This window comes from Pongo abelii, chromosome 10, assembly GCF_028885655.2.
Source record: "Pongo abelii isolate AG06213 chromosome 10, NHGRI_mPonAbe1-v2.0_pri, whole genome shotgun sequence".
NCBI lineage: Eukaryota > Metazoa > Chordata > Mammalia > Primates > Hominidae > Pongo > Pongo abelii.
The window spans coordinates 119,953,076-119,962,423 of NC_071995.2; the positions used below are offsets into that span (position 1 = coordinate 119,953,076).

Sequence of the window (9,348 nt, forward strand, 5' to 3'; positions counted from 1 at the left end):
TCTTACTCTCTGCTTCTCACCAGCTTCCAGGATGGAAAGGCCTGCTTTGTCACACAGCATGATGAAGACGCCAGTCCCCAGCTCCTGTCACAGCTTCAACAGGAAGGAACTCCCCTCTTTTGAGAAATGTCAGCGATGTCCATGCAGGGTCACTCCAGCCAGGACCGTCCCCCCTGCTCTTTCCCACTTAGAAGGAGCAGGAAAATCATAGGACTCAGGGGATGATGATGTCATGAGTCTCCTGACATTAAAACCCTGGATTCCATCCTCCCCCAACCCCAACTCACCGGGCCCGGGGACCCTTGTGACTTCCTTCTATCCCTCTATATCTTCTCCCTCTGCAGGCCCAGCCTGGGGCCCGAGCCCTGCCTTCTCCCGCGGAGTCCACTGAGTGGCCATCTCTGGATTCCTGGAGCCTTTGGTCTTGTCGTCACTCCTTTCAGCATTGAGGTCCTCAGCTTGAGTTTTTTCTCAAGCACCACTGGGAAACTGTTCTAGAGAGTAAGAAATGTCTAGGACAGTCTTGTTATAAGAAGCATGTTTCTGTAGGCAAAAGTGACCCTTTTCAAATGGAGCAGTCTCATCTTTCTGTTTTGTGGGGATAAATATTAAGAGCTCAATTGCAGGCTAATGGACTTCTATGATGATACAAAGCATTTCACATGGTGTTCATGATCCAAATGGTTCCTCAAGCCATAATATGCTTCATATTACATCTACATTTGCTTAAGCAGGAATCCTGTGTCCTTGCAAAGGCCCTCAGAAGCCAGCAGACACCTATTTCACCCAGGAGGTTCGGGAGGGAATCAGGTGGGGATTCTTCATGGGATCTGCTGACTTGATCTTTCCCCGCCTTGCAATGCACAACCTACTGTGTCCTCCTAGGAACAGAGCCACGTCCCTGCCCTGATGCTCAGCCGTTGATGAAGCCCCTTTGCCATTTTCCATAGTGCGTGTGGCCCCACCACACAGAAGCCGTGGCTGGCAGAGGTGGTGATGGGAGGCACATTTTCCACATTCTTGGCAACATTACCTGCAGTGAAACTGTAGACTTCAGTTGAGAAGATTGGAGTGAAATTTCGCTGAGTGCATGGAGGATCCTTTTTTCCCTGATTTCTACCAGAACTGGCTGGGCAGTGGCTGCAGGGTTACTGGGAAATTTCAAACTTGGGGTGGAGCCACAGGACTCCAGTGCAGGGGGCTGCTGGTGTCCTTGGTCCAGGCCTTGCTGACATTGGGGGGCGTTGGAAGGGCCTGGGCAGATGGGAAGAAGCTCCCACTGGAGCCAACAAGAGACCTTGCAAGGAAAGGCTGGGAAGGGGGAGTGGCGATCATGGGGTGACCTCAAAGACAGATGCTGGCAGTGAATGAATATTGCTAAGGAGGATAAGGCCGTCTGAAAAAGCTGCCTACTCCATGATTCCAGGCCTGTACAATTCTGGGAGAGAAAACTCTAGAGACAGTGAACAGGACAGTTGTTGCCAGGGCTTCTGGCAAGGGGGAGACAGATTGGCAGGGGAAACACAGGGAGTATTTAGGGCATGTAGGTACTTCGTATGGGTGGTGAATGGCATTCGGAGTTTGTCACAACCCATAGAGGGCGCAACACAGTGAACCTCCATGCAAACTCCTGACTTCAGTTCGTAAGAATGTATCCATATTGGTTTGGTCATTGTTACTGTTGGGGGTGCATGGCAGCATATTCAAGCTTATGTACATGGCATTTGAGGTCGGGGCATGGAAAAATACTGAGGCACTGTGTGTTACTTATTTGTGCATGAGAATGAAACTCCTTGACCCTGCAAACAGGACAGGGAGAGGAGTGTGTGGTGGGATAGGGAAGGCTGAAAACAGCCTCCTGAGCATGCAGTTCCAGTGCTTTTCCAAGGCCACAGGTGTCTCACGACCTGACCTCAAAAAAGCCATCTAGTGGATGTTTGTGGTTTAACAAGCCCTTTCAATAAATACTTGGGGGGTGGATGCTGGTTGAGGGGACACTCTTAAAAGAGCTGCCCTCTGGCCCCGCTCAGCTGGAATTGTCTGAGAACTTATTCTTGGCATTCACTGCAAGCTATAAGCTCTGGAGTTTCGAATGGACCACACCACTGGAAAGTGGGGTTAAGAAAACTGTGGACAAAGGATCTGAGATCTTTCTGTGCTGTCTGTTCCATTTTCATGTTAATTTCAAACTGTTCTACACAATAACTATTTTAGTCAAGGTTGGCAACACTGTTTCAGGAAGAGGCTTATCTGAGGGGATGTTTAACACTCAGCTAAATGTGTCAACATAAGATTGAGATGTTGCTTTCTAGTAAAAGGGCATCAGTCTTTAAACTGTAAATACATCTTTACTTCTCCAGTTGCAGGAATAGCAATGACTTCGTTTTAAATGTGTGTAGATGAACTGCAAGAAGACTAAGGCACAACAGTGTGAGAGTTCTGACTTCAATACAGGACACTGAATCCCCTAGAATCTTGATGATTGAATGAACTTCACTGACTTTCCACAGCACCTTCAATGGATGGTTTTCTGGGATGAACTCAATTGTCTGCCCAGTTGTGGGTTTTTCTGACCCACTGCATGGGGCCAGCAATAGATGGTGCTGACTCCTTGGTAACCACTGTCAGATCCTGGAGGCAACAGCCTCCCAAATGTATGACGATAAAGACAGCTGTTGACATCTTGTTGACAGGATTTATGAGAAATTCATACGAATTGATTCACACTTCAACCTTTTGACTCCCTCGGGATCTTGAGAGATGTGGCTGAGCCCAGAGAAGAGCTCATCTCAGATGATGTTTAACACTCGCTTGAATATGTAACATTAGATTGAGATGTTGCTTTCTATGAAAAGTGTCGCAACTTTACATAGTATGTTTCTTTTCTAGTTGTAAGACTAGCGATTGATTTAACAATTTAGATTTTTCACAGATGAACTCAAAGAAGACCATAGCATAAGAGTGTTAAGAGTTTTGTCTTAAATATGGGACACTGAACCCACCAGAACCAGGATGATTGAATGAGCTTAACTGATTTTCCACAGTACCTTCAACTGATGGTTTTTCCCGCTGCACAGAACGGTGTGGCCAGTTGTGGATTTTTCTGACCCACTGCCTGGGGCCAGCAATAAAGCGTGCCGACTCCTCAGGAACACTCTCCTGTCCTGGAGTCAACGTTCTCCCAAATTATTACAAGAAAGACATCTTGCTGGGAGAATATCATAGAGAAACTCACAGCAATTGATTCACAGTTCAAATTTTTGACCTCCTTTTTCACTATCTGCATAGGAATCCACCTGAATCCGAGTGGGGCTCTGGGAACCCCCTGCAGTGTGTGTTGCACTTAGTACTCAGCAGACTGTATAGGCAAATACCTGCCTTTAAGGAGATGATATAGAGAGGCAGCAGGTACCAGTGAGCAAGAGCAGAGTGCGTGGAGCCTCATGGGCTGGGTTCCAATCCTGCTGAGGAGCCGTCTACTGGGAATGTTGTATAGACCTGTCTGTGCCTCAGTTCCCTGTTCTGAAATGTTCAAATATTAATATGGTGTCTGTTGTCTTATAAGGCTAAACATGATTGAATTCAGGTGAAGCCTTGAGGAGACTGGTGCTTACTAAGTGCCCTAATGTGTTCAGTCATGAACTGCCTAGAAGAACAAGCCAGACTCTCAGTAGGGGTTGGATAGAGACAGGGAGCCTGCAGGGCTTTAGGAAAGTGAAATGCAGAAGCTCACTTTGTTCTTCACATGTGGTGATCTTTTTCCTCTCACAAAACACATCTGAATCGCGCACCCGTGGCTCACACCTATAACATCTTGGAAGATGTGGTTGATCCCAGAGAGAACCTCAAATCCTAACACAACCTCCTTCCTCCAGGTTTTCATCCCTCACCCAAAAAATGACAGTTTCCTCCAAATCAAGCCATGTGCAGGCTGCGTGACCTCCTCCCCCAGCATCTTAACACTGTCGGCTACCTTGTGCTGAGCCTAACTGGCCAGTTGACTACTCCAAGTGCCCAGTGGTCAGCTTGCCTCCCAAGGTGCCACAGGACTCAGGACATTCCAACCAATGGCCACATGATGGCTGTGCCAGGATTGAACTTCCCTTCCACTGAGTGAGTGGGACAGTGACCCCCACTGTCTGACTATCTATAATTTCCATAGCAATGTGATCAGGGTGAACTCAGGCCTGCCTAAGAAGGAGTAGTGGCTGCACCTGCACAGAGTGGGCACCTTCCTGCTCACATCCTTCCTCACCAGGACGCAGTTTCTACAAATCCTCATGCCTCCCTAGGACAAGCAGGGTGGGGGACAGTCCCTCTCCAAATTCTGGAGGAAAAAGCCATTATTTGCATGTTTCAAGCTCATAGTTTTACAGTTCTGTCTACTTTGAGAATTCTTCCTCATCCATTCCCTCCATCTGTAGGGGAAGCATTCTAATAAATTGGACTTTGGTTCTATGTTTGCGGGTCAGGAGTTGTGGTCATGGGCTGAAGTACCACGTTTGGCCAGGATTGGGACTCATAGTATACCTGTGTCTCAGGTGATCGTGGGAAGAGTGCTAAAACGGATGGCCCCAGTTGGAACCACAGTTGGTATTGAGAAGCAGATGTTCTCTAATTGCAAGGAGAGGAGAGGAAGTGCTGTTATCTGAGGACAGGAATGTGGGCAGCCCCAAAACAATGCATATCCAGACAGGTCCTCTAAGAGGGAGCTGCCTCTCCACAGCATTTCCATTTCCCATCTTGGAGGACTCTATGGATAAGTCCCTCAAACTGCCAACTGCTAACACAAACTCTTCCACTCACAGGGTGACGGAAGAAAAGGCAACATGCTAATCAGCTCGAGGCCTTGGTGACAGGTCACCCTGGGATGATCAAATACACAACACAGCCTGGCTCTGGGTTCCGACCGTTCCGATCCAGACATGTGTATTGTTACAGGTACAAGGGTGTGGTTTCTAGCACCTGATTTGTTTCAAAACAGGATCACTCCCTCCACACTATTATTTCTATTTATAAAACCAAGTTATAGGAGAAAAGGGATCTGCCCCGTCCTATATAGTTGACGGTGTGGACACACAAAGTGAACATTTGAGAATAAAAAGTTCCTTCTATTTTTTATTGTGAGCTGGGTAATGTGCTGATGTAAGAAAACCTGGAGGAGGCACATCTCACATGTGCCCGTGAAAATTCAATCATCATGCTGATGAACTACAGAAGGATCTGCCATTGCATTCTTCATTAGGAAAGCCATGCTTATGTATCTCTGCTGTTACTGACTCACCAGACATTTGTAGGTGTGCTACTTTAACAATTTCTTAAGATTGAATAAAAAACACATGGTGGAAATTCAATTTAACAAATTCAGTGTCCCTCACTAAGAAACACTGTGAAACTATAGAAATGGTTCTCTTATCACCCATGTATATTACCTTTTGTCTGCATGCTATGAAGTCTATGTACTTAGTTATGTCTCAGTCTGTGTGACTTCACTGAGCAATTTCACACGGATGCAGAGGGTGGGATGATAGATAATGGAGACTCCGAAGGGTGAGGGGGCGAGAGGGAAGAGATGATGGGAAATTGCTTAATAAATTCAATGTTCATTACTCTGGTGATGGATATCCTAAATGCCCCGACTTGACCACTGCACAATCTATGATTGTAACAAAATTGCACATGTATCCCATAAATTTGTACAAAAAAGAATAACATTTTATTTATAATAAATAAAATACTATTTATTCATAAATTTTTTCATTTGTAATAAGTAAAATATTTTATTTATAATAAACAACATATTTTATTTATATTATTTATAAATTATCATTTATTTATTTGTATAAATAACTAAATGGCACTCACTCAAGGTCCATCTTGGGAGGATGATGGACCCTGGCTCCTGGAAGATTTCCTCTGAGTCCTGCATTCCCCTCTTGGACCCAAAGGGAGTGGATCCCAGTCTGGAGGAGGAAGAGCTGGTGGACAACCCTGGAGTTCTGTGATCAGCAGAATCCTCGACAGGGTACTGGGAGGCCGTAGAGTTGAGGTTTCCTCTCTCTGTGCCCAGAGAGAAGCAGGGTTGCTAGGGTCAGAGCCTGGCCTGGACTTGTGCCCAGGGTTTGCCTTGCTTTCAGTGGCCCTGGGCCCCTGAGTTAGAATTACAGGTTTCTGCTTGGGTGACTCTCCAGGGATGTGACTCAAAAGAGGGACAACAGTGCCTCCAAAGAGACAATTGTTCCTGGTCCCTGGGTCACCATGGAGTCCTCCGGCTACAGGAGCCTCACCTGTTCAGGCTGAAGCTTCCCCCGTAGGGTGTGTGATGCTCAGGCCTATCTCCTTCCTGCTGCGCTGCTGAGTGACACAAAGTTGGAACTCAGATCTGGGGTCGCCTCTCTGCTCCCAGAGCCCATGGGTGCCGCTGAAACTGCCAACCTCAAGGAGCTGGGCCTGTGCTGCCCAATGTGGAGCAGAGCTGCTCAATGTGGGGCCGAACACTGTTCCCAGTGCTGGGGGTGTAGGAGGCAGCTGCAGAGCCAGAGGCAGTGGGTGAACCAGGGGGATGAAGGAGGGACAACAAAGAACATCTGGGTGCTAGTGGGGGTGACCAAGATGGAATCTGTAGATGAAGAACCTCCAAAGCTGAGTGTGTTTTGGGCTGCCCTGGCAGGTGGGCCCTGGAGCAGAGGTTGGGGCTGGAGCTGGAGCTGGGCTACCAGATCTCCAAACTGGAAACAGCGGTCAGAGGTGGGGGCTGCATGCTGCTGTCCATCAAGGACTCCCACTATGGGCTGAGTGGTGGCTGAAGGGTTACTGGGAAGTTTTATAGTTGGGGTGGAGCTGCAAGACCTCAGTGCAGGAGGCTCGTGGTGTCCCTGGTGGAGGCCTTGCCGCCCCAAGGGTATGTCTGAAGGGCCTGGGCAGATGGGAAGAAGCTCACACTGGAGCCAACATGAGGCCTTGCAAGGAAAGGCTGGGAAGGGGGAGTGGTGTCCATGGGGGTGACCTCAAAGTCAGGTGCTGGCAGTCGAGGTATGTTGCTCAGTGAGATAAGTCAGTCTGAAAAAGCTGCCTTCTCCATGACTCTGAGTGCATAATATTCTGAGAAAGAAAACTATACAGACAGTAAATAGGACAGTTTAGTCTTAAAAAAGGAACACTGATCCAACTAGAATAATGATGATTGAATGAACTCCACTGACTTTCCACAGTACCTTCCATTGATTGCTTATCTGGGTGAACTTGGTTGTGTGGCCGGTTGTGGATTTTTCTGACCCACTGCGTTGGTCCAGCAATAGAATAGACTGTGCCGACGTTTCAGGTACTACTTTTTGATCCTGCACAGAACATGCTCCGAAATGTATTACAAGAAAGACAGCTGTTGATATCTTGCTGCCAGAATTCCATAGAGAAATTCTTAGTAATTTAGTCAGAGTTCAAACTTTGAAACCCCTGTTCAAGCAACTCCATAAGAAGCCACCTGAATCTCAGCTGGGCTCTAGGAAGAGCTTGCAGTTTGGGTTGCACTGAAAACCCAACAGACTGATTGTGTGGGCAAATATCTGCTTTTATATGAGGCAACAGAGAGAGGCAGCATATCCCAGTGAGCAAGAGCACAGCGCCTGGAGCCTCACTGGCTGGGTTCAAATCCAACTGAGGAGCTCTAGGTACCTGGCTATGTTGTATAGACCTCTCTATGCCTCAGTACCTGGTTCTGAGAGGTTCAAAAGTTAATATGGTCTCTGTTATGCTTGAAGGCTATAAATGATTGAATTCAGGTGAAGTCTTAAATAGACTAGTTCCCTCTAAGTGTGCTAAAGTATTCACTCATTAAATGTTCCAAAGAACAAGCTGGACTCTTCGTAGTGGTTGAATGCAGACAAGGAGCTTGCATGGCTTTGGGGAAGTGAAAGATAAAGACTCACTTCATTCTTTACATGGGGTGATCCTTTCCCTCTCATGGAACATATCTGGGCCAGGTGCACACAGTTCATACCTATAACATTTTGGAAGATGTGGTTGATCCAGAGGACCTCAAATCCTAACACAGCCTCCTTCCTTCAGGTTTCCATACCTGACACAAAATATGACAGTTTCCTCCAAACCAAGCCTCTGTAAAGGACAAGTTCAATGGTGTGCCCTCCTCCCCCAGCATCTTCGCACTGTCGGGGGCCTCGTGGTGAGCCATCCTGGCCAGTAGACTACTCCAAGTGCCCAGGGGTCAGCTTGGCTCCCAAGCCGCCTCAGGACTCAGGATATTCAAACCAACTGCCGCATGATGACTGTGCCGGAATGAACTTCCCTTCCACTGACCGGGCCTGGATGAGCAGGAATGGGAATTAACTGTGGATGTGGCATTTGGGCAGGTGCTTCAGTGGGAGAATCAGTGAAGACAGTGACCCCCACTGTCTCACTGACCATAATTCTGATAGCAATGAGATCAGGGTGAACTCAGGCCTGCCTAAGAAGGGGCACTGGTTGCACCTGCACAGAGTGGGCACCTTCCTGCTCATATCCTCCCTCGCCAAGACTCAGTTTCCACAAACTCCGCATCCCTCCCTAGGCCCTGCAGGGGTTGGAGAGAGTCCCTCTCAGAGAAACTTGTCTGTCCACAGCATTTCAGATTTCGCATCCTTGAGGACTCTATGTAGAAGTCTCTCAAATTCCCAACTGCTAATGCAACGTCTTCCACTCACAGGATGACAGCTGAAATGGAAGGGACGATGCTAATCGGCGCATGGCTGTGGGGACAGGCCATCACGAAATTTTTAAGTGAACAACAGCCTCACTCTGGGTTCCCATTGCTCCCATCCAGATGTGTATTTTTCATGCACATGGGTGTGATTTCTGAGCACCTGTCTTGCTTCAGAAACAGAGTTGCTCTCTCCACATTATTATATTGTGTTTGTAAAGACGAGTTACAGGAGAAAAGGGACCTGCCCCATCATATAGAGTTGATAGTGTGGACACACACACAGTAAACATTTGACAAGAAAAAGTTCCTTCCATTCTTGATTGTTAGATGGGTAATGTGCTGCTATTGTAACAAGGTTTTGGGAAGGCACATATCACACGTGCTCGTGAAAATCCAATCATCATGCTTATGAACTACAGAAGGATCTAAACTCCCATTCTTGATGTGAAATGGCACACCGATGCATTTCTGCTAGTTCAGAGTCACCAGACGCTTCTAGCTGCTGCTGTAACAATTGTTTGAGATTGCCATAAAAATCACATTCTACACTTTGAATTAAAAAAAAAAATTCAGTGTCCCTCAGTGGATAACATTGTCAAACTCTAGAAATCGTTCTTTCATCAACTATGCACATTTCCTTTTCCCTGCATGCC

The 9,348-nt window shown here is 47.1% G+C and overlaps 2 non-coding genes across 2 annotated transcripts; both read right to left on the bottom strand.

Moving 5' to 3' along the window:
* Positions 1–5,122: 5,122 nt before the first annotated feature.
* Positions 5,123–5,223, bottom strand: LOC112136012 (small nucleolar RNA U13). Its single transcript, XR_002917223.1, has one exon. It is a non-coding gene; the product is annotated as a small nucleolar RNA U13 (small nucleolar RNA).
* A 3,793-nt stretch (positions 5,224–9,016) lies between these two features.
* On the bottom strand, positions 9,017–9,120 carry LOC112135997 (small nucleolar RNA U13). Its single transcript, XR_002917210.1, has one exon. It is a non-coding gene; the product is annotated as a small nucleolar RNA U13 (small nucleolar RNA).
* Positions 9,121–9,348: the final 228 nt, after the last annotated feature.